Below are 5,933 nucleotides of genomic sequence, written 5' to 3' on the forward strand. Positions count from 1 at the left end.
TAAAGGTATGTTAGAAAAGGGCTCTACTACTAGACTCGCCACGCTAAAGCTGAAAGCTGGCATAAAGCTTGACGACCTGCCGCATCAGTTGAATGTTAGCGGTGGGCTGGCGCTCGTTATTGTGTCAGGCAGACCCCCGTAGTGCCTACACTGCTGGAGTACGGGTCACATCCGCAAAGAGTGCCGGGTTCCTCGCTGCGGAACCTGTCGACGGTTCGGGCATGAAGACAGCCAGTGTGCTCGTACCTACGCTAGCATTGCCGGACCTGGGACCAGCGATGACTCGTCCGAGTTAATAATGGATGAGGTGGATGCGGAGGAGGCTGCTGACATTAGAGGTAAGTCAACAAAACAGGCCGCGCATTCCATGACCGTTTTAACAAAGCATAAGGTGACGGTCTTCAGTCATGAGAATGAAACTCGGCAAGCCTTGCACGTTCCGTCACAGGACCATGAAGGCACGTCAAAGGAAGCGTCAGAAGATGTAAGCAATTGTTCTGACGCTGAGGAGCATCTCAGTACTGAGCCTCCCTGTACTGATGCCATAAAGGTTGGGCCGGAGACAGCAGCCTTAATTGCCGCGAAACATCCGCACGAGGAAAGCGTCGAGGAGACTCAGCTGGCAGGCGGTGTCTGTGGTGAGCTGCCGCCGAAAACAGCGGGCATCCGAGGAGCAACGCTGAGACCGAAGCCGAAACTTCTTGGCCGACACGCGGCAGGGGGGGAAACCGCCTCCGTAGTTTTGTGGAGTCCTGAACGGTTTCTGGGTCGGCTGCCTACCGACCAGCGTCAAGAACCTTCGGCAACCAAGCGGTGCTTGTGTGAGAAAAAAAATGAAAGACTGTACTTGGATTTCGTATGAATGCATCCCGACGTTCTGCTGGGAGGACATTACATGCACACATACGCCACTGTTCTTGAGAAGCGGAGGCCACGCAACCGTGAAGGTAGGCACCATGCGGGTACGGGCGTCTCTTTCTAATACATGACTCTTAAGCGTAATGCGCCGTTACACGTAGCTACATTGAATGTCAGAGGGCTGGGAGCGAGGTGGCGACAATGCCAGCTCAGTCGCCTCCTTTTGGATAATGATATAGATGTAGCAGCTGTGTAAAGAGTCAAAGATTGAGAGCCAAGAAAGCACTGACCGCTTGGTGGCTTCTTTTCAAACAAACTTTTATGTGTGTGTATGCCATTCTGTTGGTGTATTGGGTGGATGCTTTTTATTTATACGTAACACGCTGGGATTCAGCGTAGAGTCCGTTTTTGCTTGTTCAAGTGGTCGACTTTTGATTACTGATTTTACCTACTGTAATTTATGCTGGCGTGTTGTGTGTGCGTGTGTGTGTGTGCTCCCAATTCAGAATGCGAGCGTGAAGTGTCTTTTGATCTACTGAATTGCGGTTGAAGGTCGACAAAATCTTGCTTGTACTTGGTGACTGCAACTGTGTGTGCGCAGCTGTGGACTGAGCGGCGAAGTTTAAACCTCGAAGAGAGAGAAGCTCCGAGCTGTTGAACGCACTTGTGTATGAGTATGGCCTTGAGGATGTTGGTAGTGTGTTCTCCAGTGGAAACCAGCCACAGTTCACGCACTTTCAGCGAGATAGCCATGCTAGATTGGACAAGGTGTATGCCTCTTTTGATCTTGTTTTCCTATGTACTGCATATGAGGTCAAACCTGTGTCTTTCAGTGATCATTTTCTCGTGAGTGCAATGTTCGGTAGGCAAGGAAAGAAATCGTGCGTTAACTGGTACCTATGGAAACTGAATGCCAAAATTCTCGCCGATGAAGGGTTCCTTACGGAAGTTAAGACCGAGTTTGAAAATCGTCTGGCTATGCGACCAGTAAGTTTTTCAGCGGAATGGGACGGCTTCAAAGAGTGGGTCAAATTGAAAGCCATAGAAAGGAGTAGTAAGGTGCTGTATAAAGAGAAAGAAAAAGAAAAAACTGAATGAACAACTTGAAATTTTTTTTGAGCATGGAAAGTACTCTGCCAGAGAATTTCGCCAGTAAAATACGAGAGCTTAAAAGTGAGCTGGAAACAGTCGACAGCGAAAGGTACACAGCGGCTGTCATACGTGCAAGTGCCGACAAAACGAGCGCAAGCAGACGAGAAAAGATACGCCTGCCAGAAAAAAATTAGGAGTATAAGGTATGCCGGCCATATCACTGAAGGTCCTCAAGATATTCAGCGTGCGGTAGCAGAGCACGTCTAAGAACTGCTTGGCGCTAAGCTTGAGACTGTAGGCGGCTTTCAAACAGATTTTTTAAGACTAATGCCTGCACTGGATGACGAAAGTAAAGCGCGCCTAGAAACACCGATAACGTTGCAGGAGATAGAATCTGCAGTAGATGACCTGACACCTGGGAAGGCCCCTGGGCCGGATAGTCTAAGCGCTGTCTTCTTTAAAACATTTCAGTAGTATGCGGCTCAGTTTATGCTCGGTGTAATCATTGAAGCTTACGAACGTAATACTGTTCTATTGTCTTTCTCTACAACGGACATTGTTCTAATACCCAAGACAGAGGATCCGGAGAAACGACAGTTGGTAGGGTCATATCGACCGACTAGCCTCACCATTGTTGACTACAAGGTGAACATGAAGGGTTTAGCAAAAAGACTGCAAAGCGTAATAAAAAAATTTGTTGGGTCTCATCAAACGTGCGGCATCAAGGGTCGATCCATTGCCACAAATATACATGTCGTAAGAACCGTATTAGAATGTGGTGATGCACTCGGTGGTCAGATAACCATGATGCAATTAGATTTGGCGAAAGCCTTTGACCGTGTTTCTCACGAAATTCTGTTTTCCATTTTGGAGTATTCTAACCTTGGTGAAGTCATAGTGGAGGGTGCTAAAATGGCTTATGCGAACTGCACGACCCGTATTATAGTGAATGGTGAACTGACTGACAGCATCGCAGTACGTTGATCGGTAAGGCAGGGCTGCCCGATCTCACCCCTGCTTTTTGCACTGTATTTAGAGCCACTTTGCTTAGCTATCATTGATAGCGATCGCATTTTGGGGTTCAAGCTGCAATCAGCACACGTGAAAATGCTAGCATACGCTGATGACATAGCAGTGTTTTGTGCAACCAGATAGAGCATCTGTGAAGTCACGGGTGTCGTTCAAACATTTTGTGATCAAACTGGATGCAAGATCAATTGGGAGAAAAGCTCTGCATTTTGGCACGGTGATTAGGACGTGGTACCTGATTTCTTCTGTAAGCTGCGATGGTCTGCTCTCCGAACGCAATATCTAGGCGTGCCTTTAGATTGTTATCGAGATTTCAACGTGCACTGGATGGAAGAAACATCCAGAGGGAAAGAAAAAGCGGATGCGTAGCAAGGAAGGCAACTCTCAATGTTTTCGCGCGCTTCTATTTGCAATGGTCTTCTTATTGCGAGGTTGTGGTACCTCATAAATGTGTTGTGTGTCTCACGAACCTCAATTCAGAAAAGCGCCGCATTTTTGCTGTAATTTTTATTTGGACATCCACATGGCAAAAAACCGCCCGAACGAATTTATTTATTTCTGTTAAAGGGGCGGGCTTGGCCTTGCACATCTGTTCTTCCGACAAGGGGTTTCGCGATTTACATTCCTCCGTGATCAAAAAGATACCTTTCTAAGAACTGTGATGCAAGTGCGATTGCAGAGGCTGCTCCCTGAATGGATTGTGTCATGTGAAAACATGCCTGGTACTGTGACTGGCTACCTGCACGAAGTTGTTTTTTCGTGCAAGTTGCTGGAAGTGCGGTTTTCTTTTGATTACCTTTACAATGTTCCCAGAAAAAAGCTATATAAATATCTCATTGACCTGATGCTGCCGGTGCCTTTTTACCGGGCATTACACTGTGGAAGCCCAGGGCAGGACGTTTTGAAAAGAGTTAAGAAGATGCCAGTGAGGCCATCTGCTAAAATGTTCCTTTTCAAACTTCACTCTAATACGGTCCTTGTTAAAACCTGGGTTAATGATAAAGGTATCTACGTCCCATGGACAACAAATTGCCTGTTGTGCAAAAAACCGGAAACAATTGAGCACGTTTTGTTACAGTGTTGGGATGCCGTCTTTCTATGCGACGTCCTCCAAAGGACAATAAAAAGGAACTTCCTTAACTCCTTACGGTATCAGATTCCTAAAAGTGCAGAACGATGATGCACCTTATGATTTAATTATGCTTCTTGGCCTCCATAGTTTGTGGAAAACACGAATGCAGGTGCGTCATGCAGATAGAGATACACGATCTGCGCGTGGAAACTTCATTGAAAGTGCGGTGTATATACGCGAAACGTTCAGGATGCAGCAGGATCCACCAAAATGTGCAGTGTCTATTTGGTGCGCTGGAAAAGATTTTAACCGCGTACGCGCTAGCTCAAGTGTAGTTTACGTGTTTATCATCTGTATTTTTGTTTTGTGTTTCACGGCAATAAAGAAAAAAAAAAGCTGTAAGTGGGAGGCGAAACTGGGTCTACGTCGTCTACATTAACAGTTCTAGTATCGTGATTTGAAACGATGTTATGCAGTCCAATGACCAGAAGGGAGAGGTTATGCACTTTATCAACTTAACAGCCGGAGAGAAAAAAAGCAGAACTTCTGGCAGCGGTGGGATTCGAACCCACGGCTCCGAGGAGACTGGTTCCTTAAACCAGCGCCTTAGACAGCTCGGCCACGCTACCTTTACTTTTTCTTTATTGCCTGACTTTTGCAAGACAACACAAACACACAAAAGACATTAATATAATAAGCCTACCAGGGGCGGGCTTTTCTAGCATTCCTTCAGTTCAGTCGTTCAGTCGTGTCCGACTTTTCGTGACCCTATGGACCATATCACGCCACGCTCTCCGGTCTCTCACTATCTTCCTAACATCACATAACTTCATCTGCAGTGCCTCGAGGATGCCATCTAACCAACGCGTTCGCTGCCTACCCCTTCTCCGGCGACCCTCAACCTTTCCCAACATCAAATCTTTCTCCAGCGACTCCTCTCTTCTCATCAGGTGATCAAAGTAGCTGAGCTTTAACTTTAGAATTTGACCCTCCAATGAGCAGTCAGGGTTTATGGTCGACAATATCGACAGATTTGATCTTCTGGCCGTCCAAGAGTCTCCGCCAGCACCACAATTCAAACGCATCAATTCTTTGGCGGTCAGCCTTCTTCACAGTTCAACTCTCGAATCCATACATCACAAATGGAAATAAACCTTTCTGTATGGTTCTTTGAAGTACGTCCCAAAAATAAACCCCTTCCAACAGTGAAGCAATATATGATCTATCGTTTCTGGCTGTTTACAAATTGGCAATGTGCACCCCACGGAAGAAATAAACATTGTTCTTGCAAAAACACTTTTAGTGGCAAAGTTCTAGTGTGCAACCTAAAAAAAGAAAGTTTTAGCCGATGCCGGCGCTTTCATTCTCTTTAGGCTCTGTAGTACATTCCTGCCAGGACCTGCCCTGTATATGGCCCTATAAATGGGCTCCGGAAGAGCAACGTCGCACAATTCTTTGTGCAACTTTTTCTTTTTCACAGTTGATAAATATCGTTTTGAATATCTTACAGAAAGAAATCGCACACTTTGAACAACTTCTCTAAAATTACCAAAAATACCTCCCCTGTAACATTGGGTTGGCACAACAATATCTGGCAGTTCACGTCTAAGCCTAATTTGGAAGACAGTGAACAAAAATGAATCATGAACGTCACGCAGGAACAAAAATCTGCTGACAATCTGCCGCAAAAAAAAAAAGATGCCGCTAAGCCCGCGCCGCCATCCTTGATACTTCTAAGTAAATTCGTGCGGCTGCATCTTTCCCATTTTTAAGCCTACGCAAAAACCGCGAATATCCTATGCAGCTTCTGCACACTCAATCTTGCACAGTGTAAAACTTGCATCACATACCACAGCCTAGAAATCAAGAAGAGGTTGCACAC

At 46.0% G+C, this 5,933-nt stretch overlaps 1 non-coding gene across 1 annotated transcript; it reads right to left on the reverse strand.

Moving 5' to 3' along the window:
• Positions 1 to 4,598: 4,598 nt before the first annotated feature.
• On the reverse strand, positions 4,599 to 4,680 carry TRNAL-AAG (transfer RNA leucine (anticodon AAG)). Its single transcript has one exon. It is a non-coding gene; the product is annotated as a tRNA-Leu (tRNA).
• Positions 4,681 to 5,933: the final 1,253 nt, after the last annotated feature.

This window comes from Amblyomma maculatum, chromosome 2 (assembly GCF_055883805.1).
Source record: "Amblyomma maculatum isolate TAMU_Amacu chromosome 2, ASM5588380v1, whole genome shotgun sequence".
NCBI lineage: Eukaryota > Metazoa > Arthropoda > Arachnida > Ixodida > Ixodidae > Amblyomma > Amblyomma maculatum.